This window comes from Mus musculus, chromosome 15 (genome assembly GCF_000001635.26).
Source record: "Mus musculus strain C57BL/6J chromosome 15, GRCm38.p6 C57BL/6J".
Lineage (NCBI taxonomy): Eukaryota > Metazoa > Chordata > Mammalia > Rodentia > Muridae > Mus > Mus musculus.
The window spans coordinates 25,479,451-25,490,192 of NC_000081.6; the positions used below are offsets into that span (position 1 = coordinate 25,479,451).

Sequence of the window (10,742 nt, forward strand, 5' to 3'; positions counted from 1 at the left end):
CTGTGGGAATGGGCAATGAGATACTCCTCCTAACCACCTGAGAGCCAGTCTGTTCCTGGCTTTCTTTGGATGAAGATGTAGAACTCTCAACTCCTTCTCCAGCCCCATGCTTGCCTGGATGCTGACTTCCTGCTATGGTGATAATGGACTGAACCTCTGAACCTGTAAGCCAGCCCCAATTAAAGATTGCCCCTTAAAGAGTTGCCTTGGTCATGGAGTCTTTTCACAGCAATGGAAACCCTAAGACAATACCCAAGCTTCTCAGACTCCAGGTGGGTTTGGTTTTTGGTTTTCCCCACAGAACCAAGTCTGTGAAGAACATTCACTTAGTTAATAGTGCAAGTAATTGTGTCATTTAGATGGTGCCTTGTAGCAGTCTAAAGGGCCACAATGCTCACTGAAGTGTGTAACTTTGGTGGCCCATGTGCACCACTAACAACTGCCTCCCTTGGTTGGTCTTCCATTTTCTGCATTTACTGTGAACAGCCTGCTTGGAGAGGTAACTTGGGAACTTGCCAGGCGTGTGCCTGTGTATGAGTGGTGACACCTGGCTTGGGATCTACAGTTGGATCTCTGGGTTCTCTCTTGAATGCCTGATTGTCTTCTCAATCTCTGGGGATGCCGATTAACAGCACCTGTATCCATCAGCAGAAGCTGCTGTAACAAAAGCCCCATAACTTAGATGCTGTCAACACAGACATTTCTTGAAGTCTTGAGGAGTAGGTCTAAGACACTCTTGAGTAGATATGAGGGTACATTTCCTGATGGGTAAATAGGAGCTTTGTCTTCTGTAGCCTCCCCTCCCCAGCCTGAAACCTGTTTGCTCAGGTTTCACTGTTTGCATCCGGGTGGAGCTTGCCGCTCCATCGTTCTGCCACGCCCACTGCTGGAGCCTGCCGCCTTGCTGTTACGGAGCCATACACGTGGTCACTCTGCAACTGGACCCCAAGATGATTTGGCGGGAATCGGGCCCCTTCCCCTCCTTCATAACTGAGTGTCGGAATAGTAAAATTGAGCTTTGATCAGAATGACTGTCTTAGCTACATCTTTCTCTCGCCCACCTAGCTCCCTCTTCTCTTCCAGGTTTCCAAGATGCCTTTCCAGACTAGAACCCAGACATGTGAGCCGCTGGCCGAACACAACAGTCTTCCTTTAGTATCTTCACATGGCCAGGAGCAGAAAGGAAGAGCCACCTTCTCTCCAGTCTCCACTGTAGTACCATTGACCCCCATTAGGAAGACCCCACCTGTATGATCTAATCTGACCCTACTATGATACCTCCCAAAGACGCCACTCTTCACTGGATGCTAGAAATTCAACATGTAAACCATGAGGCAAGAGGGACGCCAATCTGAGTGCAGTCATCATGTCCTCTTCCCTTTGACCAATGTCTGATGGGAAGCAGCCTAAAGAGGAAGAGGTTACAGTTCAAGGGATACAGCCCATGATGGTGGATAAGGCATAAGCACAGAGCCAGCTCTTGCCTGTGGAGGTGGGAGTGGGAGGCTGCTTGTTCACCTCTGGACACACCAGGAAGCAGACAGTTGGTTCAGGCAATGACTTATAAGGTCCACCACCAGTAACCTACTTTTTCCAGCAAGATACCACGCCTTAGAGACTCCATGACCTCCTAAAATAGGACGATTTACTCAAGCCTCCGCAGGACATTTCACTTCAACCCACAGCAATGTCGGCCATAGGGCATCCAAGATGTACTTCATGTGGCATCAGCAATACAATCCATGCAACACTAGTAATGCATGTGGGATCTCGTCAGTAGGTTTTCACTACAATTACTCAGCAAATACTTTAACAACACCTTCCTGTCTTATCAAGGTCATTCTCAAATCTCTGCTGTTTCTCAGTGTAGAGATTAAAAATGCCATCTAATGCAGTAACAACAGTCTCAGTCAATTGTTTTTAATTACCTTTGTTCCTAACTTGGGTGCTTAAAAGTCTGAACTTAAATTTTTGAGTATTAAAAGCAAAACGTACAGATACTAAATCCCAGGCTCTATGTGAGTGTTACAGAGCTGGGTATGAGGGTTCCTCTAAGTGTCGCAGACTGAGGTACAGAGAATGCACAGCTTGCCAGTGTCACACAGGTACAAGTCTGGACCCAGGTCTTTATCAAAAGCTCTAGACTTAAACAGAAATTATGTATCTCATTGTCAATTCTCTTTTACCTTCCTAATCCAGAACATGAGGCAAGTAGACCATTTCTCTATTGTTGCTTGTGTAGCTTCATATTAATCATAATTTATGATGCTAACTTCTTTTAACTAGGAAATAATGTTTTATTTCCATTTTAAATTTTTCTGCTGTAAGAGACTTAGGAAGGAGACACATGATACAGTGTTGTTTGTGTATTTTAAAATGGATAATAGAACATCACTCATTGTTTCAGGAGTGCACATCCTAAACCATGAAGATTAACAAGGGCGTGATGAACATCAAAGTAAGGATAAGAATCACCTGAGGAAGAGGGGCAAGAAGGGGGGGGCACCAAAAGGTTCAACCTTATTAGATTTTCCCCTTAGCCTCAGCCCCCCCATACTACTTCTCTCTGTCTGTCTCTCTCAATGTTTCTGTTTCTCTCTCTCTCTCTCTCTCTCTCTCTCTCTCTCTCTGTGTGTGTGTGTGTGTGTGTGTGTGTGTGTGTGTGTGTGTGTACAGGTGCATATGTGTCTGTGTGTGTTGGATTTTGGAGACAGGGTACCACCATCTAACCTAGAACTCAATATGTAGACCTGGCTGGCCCCAGTCTCATAGAGATTTGCCTGTCTCTGTCTCCCAAGGGTTAGGGTCAATGACTTGCACCACTGTACCTGACATGTCTTACATCTTCTTGAGTGTTTGAAATGTGTATAGTTTTATAAGATGGGGGAAAATGCCATTGAATGTGGACCGGCAGAATATAGAATTCAGTAATTTAAGAGTATGGAGGTCTGGCTTCTAAACTTTATTCTAAAACTTTCTTAGAACAGGAGCCACCTAACCATAGCCCTCAAAAGTTTTACTGGAACATCGCCATGCACATTCTACCATATACACTCATGGCTGCTTCATTATACAAGAGCTGACTTGAGAAGTTGCCAAACAGGGATTGGCTGGAAAAGTATGTATGGAGCGAGCTGTACAGAGAATGTCCCTTGCAGTAGCACTTCAGCTTCCATCATTCCAGAATGTCACTAAGATACCCCAACTTTGCACCAACAGTGGACCATGAATGACAACTGTTTATCCATACACAATGCTTTCAGTAAGCATGAGCATTATGTAAGCCGGAAGAAACTGTAAGACTGGGGAATCAGGTAACAAATGCTTTGCTTATTGTTCTGGGAGGATGTTGGCACGACACCCTCCCCTGGGAGGTACACACCCTGTCTTGAATGGAAGGAAAACCCACAGTCCCCGGGCATACATTCTAATTGTTTGTAAATGGTTCTACTTTGTGGAATTGACAGAGACAAGTTTGAGGATAAAATATAGAATAAAACAAAATACTAGAATAAGATAAATTTTAGAATAAAATGAAGTATTGGATAAAACTGCTAGTGTGAACAGGAGGGCTCATAAGCCAAAGCAGCAGACAGAATTATGGTTCAGTATCAAGGATTCAAGAGGTGGATGTCAAAGACTATACATCTCCCTCACACCTTTTCTGTTTGGGCATCCTGAGCATTGTACAGAACTTCTCTGTTAATATGAACCTCACCAGGTTTCTGCAAGCATTGGGTGGTATCACCCCTGACCCACTATTTAGTAGAGCAAGTACTCATCTCTGGATAAGGCCTGGCTAATAGTTATCTCATTGGACTGATGAAAGAATTACATGATAGTTCATCATGGCATAGCATTTATAACAATTCTGAAAGTGTTGGCCACCATTAGTGGGATCTATGGGCTAGAATGTAAATTCTGAAATGATTTTAAAAGCATAGTTTCTAGTGTGACTCTCAAGACTGAACAAAAGGATCTGGGCAAAAAGTAAAAGGTGGATGATACTTTAAGCAAAGTTGTCATAAATGAAAAGTCAAGAAAGAAGGAAGAAGAGAGGGACTGGGGGAGGGAGGGGAGCGAGGGAGGGAAGAAAGAATAAAAAAAGAAAGGAGGGACAAGAGAGAGGAAAGGAAAGGAGGGAAGGAAATATAAAAAGAAGGGAAGGGAGAAAGGAAGGATGAAAGGAGGGAGGGAAGGAGGGTGGGAGGGCCATCTTCTACCACATATGCAGCCAGCGCCATGGGTCCCTCCATGTGTATTCTTTGGATGGTGGTTCAGTCCCTGGGAGCTCTGGAGGGTCTGACCTGTTGATGCTGTTGATCCCTCCATGGGGCTGCAAACCCCCTCAGCTCCTTCAGTCCCTTCTCCAACTCCTCCATCAGGGATCCCCGTGCTCAGTCCTACATTTTCTGTAGTCACATTTACAAAGTAAAAAAATAAGTGGATAGAAAAGTATTCTAAGAGGATTAAAGTGTGTCTCAATGGCAGAGGAGGTGCTCAGCACATGCAAGACATAGCAATTCATGGGGTTTTAAAATCACTGGGGGGGGGGGCTATATACCTGCTACAGTATGAGTGTGGAGGTCACAGGACAAGCTGTAGTTCTCTCCTTCCACCGTGTGGGTCCCAGAAATCCAGCTCAGATAACCAACTGTGGCGGCCAGTGCTTTTACCTACTAAGAACACTTGCTGCCTCCCCAATAATAATTTTAATAGTATCTCTTATTTTACCCAATGTGCACAGACATATAATCATTTCCATGTACAACCAATACAAAAAAATACATTGACATATTTTATATTATTTCTGTCATTACTTACATCCTTGAAAAAAAAAAAGAAAAGTAAAATCTCTAGCTTGGTATGCGCATTACAGAGATAGCACATCCCCCAAGTCCTGCAGACTCATTCACTACCTGTGGGCAGCCACTCCCATGTCAGAACACTCCTTTAAAAAAACCCACTGATCATAAGGTGCCTTTTGGGATTGATGACAGTGACAAGGCCAAAAGCTGGATATCACTGGTCCTTTAATAAGACTTAATTCACAGGAGTAAATGATACTTATTGCTACTACAAAGTATCAGAACTTCCATGAAAAGTTCCTGAAGGAGATTTATGTGAGAATACATAATATGGCTTCCATCTGAAAAACACTGAATAGACTCTCCTTTAAAAAAACAAAAAAAGCATTACTGAATCTTTGAATTCTTCTAGCAACTTAAAGAACTTAGGGAAAACATGTGCAAGAACGTCCATAGCAGCCAATCACTGGAAGCATTGTAAACGCCTCTCAGAGGGTGAATGGAAAATCCACACCATGAACATCTCAGATAGGTCAGAGGAATTATGGGTAAAAGCAAGTCCATCTCAAAAAGTTGTGACTCCATTTGTACAACACATTCAAAATTAGAGGGGGAAAAATAACTACGTGTGTGATTGTCATGTGCTTAGGCTCGTGGGGAAGCCGGGTGTGTGTACACAGTGGTAGCATGAGAAAGCCTGTGCTAGAGGCACAGTTGTGTACAGACTGTGGTAAAGAGGAGACTAACACGCCTGTGTGATAACATCATACAGAATGCCCCACACTCACAAACACACAGATGAGTGTGTGTCAGGTACTGAAAGCTGAACACGGCTGTCTTAGTTAAGATTTCTACTGCTGTGATGAAACACCGGGACCAAAGCAACATGAGGCAGAAAGACTTCATTTGGCTTACACTTCCACCTGGTCGTCCATTGTTAAAGGAAGTCAGGACAGAAACTCAAGCAGGGCTGGATTCTGGAGGCAGGAGCTGATGCAGAGGCCATAAAAGAGTGCTACTTACTGGCTTGTTCCTCTTGGCTTTCTCAGCCTACTTATAAAACCCAGGACCACCATCCCAGGGATGGCACCACCCACAATGTGCTGGGCCCTCCCACATCAACCACTAATTAAGAAAACGTCCTACAGGCCTGCCAACAGATGGGTCTTATTGAAGCATTTTCTCAACCAAGGCTCCCTCCATTCCAGTGACTCTAGCTTGTATTGAGTTTACATAAAGCTAGCCAGCCCAGCGGTCTCTCACTTACGGTCTCTCTCGGACGGTACTAAAGTCCACATCGTGGCTTTGACTGTATACTGATTATGTAATGCGTGACCACTGAAAGGTCAGGTGAAAGGGAACTGACCTCTCCATCTGCCTTTCCCTTCGGTTTCTTGTAGTTTCCCAGGACTCTGTCATTCTTTCACTTTACAAACAAACCAACAAAAAAGTACATCCCCAAAGAAAAACCCTTTAGAAGTGAGAGCTGCGGAGAAGAGCCAGCCATACAAGAAGCAGCTCCAGTGGGACAGCAAGATCTGGCTTCTCGGGAGGCAAAGGAAAAACAGAACTTGCTCCATCATCTGTCTGTGAGTTCAGGGTCAACGCAGGAGGGTAGGAAGAAACGGATGGACTTGGTCAGAACTAAAGCAGTTCAGATCCGAGGGCCCCAGCCCCAACCCCAGCCCCAGCCCCAGCCCCAGCCCCAGCCCCAGCCCCAGCCCCAGCCCCAGCCCCAGCCCCAGCCCCAGCCCCAGCTCCAGGAGTCTTCTGCCTTCAGGTACACAAAGTGTGTGCCACAGCCTTCGAGAGCCAAGTGGCATACTCACTGTGAGAGGACACAGTGTGCAATTTCAGAACCCCACAGAAAGGCACAGTTAGGGACCTACACACAGGGCCAGCTAGTCGCCTGTTATTAAAACTGCGGCCTACACAGCGTATGTTTCTTTGAGGTATTCAATTCTTTCGGGGCACATGTGAAAACAGTACTATATATGCACTGTTCTTTTCCAAGTGGTAAAACGTGGGTGAAAATCGGTGTAACAGCCACAAGTGTTAGCCTACAGAGAGTGGACCCCTTGGAAGGACACAGGAAATTCAGTTTGTTAAGTTTTGAACTGGCCACCAGAGGGCTTATTCTAGTCTCAGTGAAATAACACAGTGTAATCATGGATTTGAAATTTACAGCATTTTTACAAGGAAGAATGAATTGAAAACCAAGCTCTGGGTTTCTTGCTGTGTCTAATATCTGGCTGAGTCTACAGTTTGTAAAATGTGAAATTGGCTGATCAAACGCCAATACATACTTTAAAGTTATTTTCTTATTTTTAAGTTTGGCTTTCTCCGTGATGGAAACCAGCCACCCCTTAAAAGCACGAACACAATTTCATTTCCCAGTAGGTAAGCGAAGTAGGGCCAAGCACCATCTTAATTTCTGTCAGTTTTATTATTAATATACATATATAGATCCGAATACTGTGCAGGTCAGTAAGAGGTCTGCAGACATTGGCTCTTTATTTATTATTTAAGATAATTCTGTCAGGCTATGAAATGAATTTTCCCAAGCCACCTCTGTCCCCACACCTATCTCTGTTTAGTGGTTTCAGTGCATTTTGTTGTGAGGCTTTAGGGAGAAACTCTCATATTCTTCCTGAGAGGCAACCTAGCTTTAGGGAAAGAAGGGCTGGAGGTCAGAGATGTACCAGTTTGCTTGCCTAGCATGCATGGAGTCCTGGCTTCCAGCTCTACATCTCTAGCACAAAAAAAAACAAAACAAAACAAAAAAAAAAAAACTGGGACGTGGAGGTGCATGGGAGGATCACAAGTTCAAGGCTGTCCTTGACCATAGCCTGGGATACAGATAATCCTGCCTTCAAATTTAAAAAACGAAGAAGGTTTGCAAGTCCTATTTCTGCAGTGCTAACAAGGAAGTGTTGGCTGTGGAGACCTTGCAGAGCAAGGCCTGGGTCTTGTATTCAGCATTGACCAAAGGGCTCTCAATCCTGCCTAGGGTTCTACCTCCATACACTCCACTCCTAAAGCACAGGTCTCAACTCTCTATTATTTTATTACACATGATAGACAAGAGAGCTAAGCACAGGAACAAGTCAGTCACAAACTGCCATTAGTTCCCTGACCCACTGTGATGGTTTGTATATTCTTGGACCATGGAGTGGCACCATTTGGAGGTGTGGCCTTGTTGGAATAGGTGTGACCTGGTTGGAATGGGTGTGTCACTGTGGGCGTGGGCATAAGATCCTCACCCTAGTTGCCTGGAAGTCAGTCTTCCACTAGCAGCCTTTGGATGAAGACATAGAACTCTCAGCTCCTCCTGCGCCATGCCTGGCTGGATACTGCCATGCTCCCACCTTGATGATAATAGACTGAACCTCTGAACCTGTAAGCCAGCCCCAATTAAATGTTGTTTCTTATAAGGCTTGCCTTGGTCATGGTGTCTGTTCACAGCAGTAAAACCCTAAGACACCCACTGACCAATTTATAGATTTTCTCGATTCCCAGATGGCACCTAGGATCTTGTTTTACTAATATCATCTGCCTCTCTGTTTCTGACTATCTCTCTGACTCTGTCTCTCTGTCTCTCTGTCTCTCTGCCTCTCTCTCTCTCTCTCTCTCCCTCTCTCTTTCTCTCTCTCTCTGTTTTGTTGTGTTTCAGACAGGGTCACACACAATCCTGAATTCATTGTATAATACAAGATGGCCTTAAATTCTCTTGACTCTTCCACCTCTCCTGGCTCCTTGCCGGTAGGTCCAGGAGAGAGGAGAGAGGTCCCAGTTCTGCCAGGGTCTCTCCAGGGCTGAGCAGGATGGTGAGTGTTTCAGCCCAAAAGAAACACACCGAGCTGGGAGTCTTGTTAAAGCAGGAACTCAACTCTATGGCATCAGCCTCTCACTTATATAAGTTAAGAACATAGGGAGAATTTTTGGTGGGGTAAGATGATGTAGGAGGCAGGGAAGGGTGATGGAGGGTATGGAATGAGTGACAGGGCCAATGGCAAAGCTTTATATCAGCAATGGCAGGGCAGAGGCAAAGCCAAACAGGTCTTGCTGAGTCATCCAATATGGAAGTGACTGAGACAGATCTCAAAACTCCAGGCTTAGGCTTTGCCACAAGGCCACAGAAACTGGAGCCAGGCTCAGGTTTGTCCTCAAGGCCCAAACCAGGGCCAAAATGGGGCCTAACACACCTTGGTTTCCTAAATCCTCCCGAACTCCTGGGTTTACAAAGGTGTATTACCAAACCCAGTTAAAGCCCAAAGTTTGCTGGTAGATTCAATGGGAAGAGGGTTTGTCTGGAAATAATCACAGTGATCTATACAGTGCAGCCAATGGGCCATCGTCTCAGCAGACAAAGCTCGGCTGGAAGAGTGGAATGTACATCTCATCCAGCCATGGACCTAATCCTCAGCACTGCATAAGTGGGGGTAATGGCCAAGCCTGTAATCTCAGCACTTCAGAAGTGGAGGGTCATTCTTGGCTACCTGGTGAGCTGGAGATCAGCCAGCGATACAGGAGCATCTGCATAAATATGATTTATCAATGAATATTGATGACCTATAATTTGTTAGAAAGAAACTAGAACTAACAGGTCCTTGACATAGAGTGAGCCGTGTGAGAAAGTTGCAATAAATGCAACTACATGTGCCTCTTTGTCGCCTGCTCTGGAGATGACAAAGCAGAGGACAAAATCACTTGGAGATGGGGCAGAGCAGGGATGGGGGCAGGGCAGCTGCAGGTTCCCTTCAAACACCACTTTCACCTTATTGGTCACAAGTGAACATGTGCATTCAGGTGGGCTTGCAATTGGCCAAACAGAAGCATGATTGCTTAAGAGGCAAAGCTGCTAACAGCAAAAGCAGGGGTCTGTACAAAGACATCAGACTGGGACATGAGAATCTGGGGTCTGAGGCCCTAGTCTGATATAATGTGGCTCTGATCTACAATCCTTGCCAAAGACTATTTCTTGTTTGTTTGTTTGTTTGTTTGTTTTTTAATTTGCTTATTTATTATTTATATGAGTATACTATTGCTGTCTTCAGACACACCAGAAGGAAGCATCAGATTCCATTACAGATGGTTGTGAGCCACCATGTGGTTGCTGGGAATTGAACTCAGGACCTCTGGAAGAGCAGTTACTGCTCTTAGCCACTGAGCCATTTTTCCAGCCCATCAAAGACTATTTCTTTACTACTATGGCATACAATGAGTAAATAAATCTGTAGTCTCCATAATGACTGAATAAAAAGTGTCTGGGATAATTTCTCAAGATCATCTAGGACCAAGACTCAGTTTGTGCTATGGACAGCCCAACACATATGAGGTCTTCATGAAAATGCAGAGTGCTTTACCCAATTCTTTCCCCATGTGATTAGTTTATGCTCAAAACTAAATGGTCTGAACTAGCATCTACAGGATGTGACTTTTTTTTTTTTTAGCATAACTGCAAAACTATAAATCTAGGAGGTCCTCCCCAGAGGCACAGAGCTTGAGAGATGGGCTCAGAAAGAACAGAGTTTCTTCCGATGTTTGATATTTCCAAGGAAACATTCGAGTATCTCCGTCAAGTTCAGGCCCACCTAAGTGAGAAATGTCGGAGTTTGTTTTTCAGCTTGGCCTGGTTTCAGTGGGACTTCAGTGGGAATTTGCTGCGTGTGTTTGTTTTGTGTGGCCCTATGTGCAGTGAGTGTTCTTGGCTCTCTCCTGACTTTTGCTCACAAGAGGAGAGCCTCTTGGCTCTCTCCCGACATGAAAATCAGAAGCCTTGGAACCGCCTACTGCAGGAATGTGGAGCCCTTCACCAGCCACAACCTGATACAGGAAACTGGATCATCATGGAGGGCAGTCACAGCTGCCACCCATCCCAGGGATGCTGGAGATGGCATGCCATGGTGTTCTCTGCAGGGAAACCATCCACAC

The 10,742-nt window shown here is 45.0% G+C and overlaps 1 long non-coding RNA gene across 2 annotated transcripts in view; it reads left to right on the top strand.

The window, feature by feature from the left end:
• Nucleotides 1-1,898, top strand: part of Gm48957 (predicted gene, 48957) — a 67,159-nt gene extending 65,261 nt beyond the window's left edge. For both annotated transcript variants that reach the window (NR_168943.1, NR_168940.1), the window contains one exon: nt 1,084-1,898. This is a non-coding gene — a long non-coding RNA (predicted gene, 48957). The remainder of the gene's footprint in view (nt 1-1,083) is intronic.
• The last annotated feature ends 8,844 nt before the right edge of the window (nt 1,899-10,742 follow it).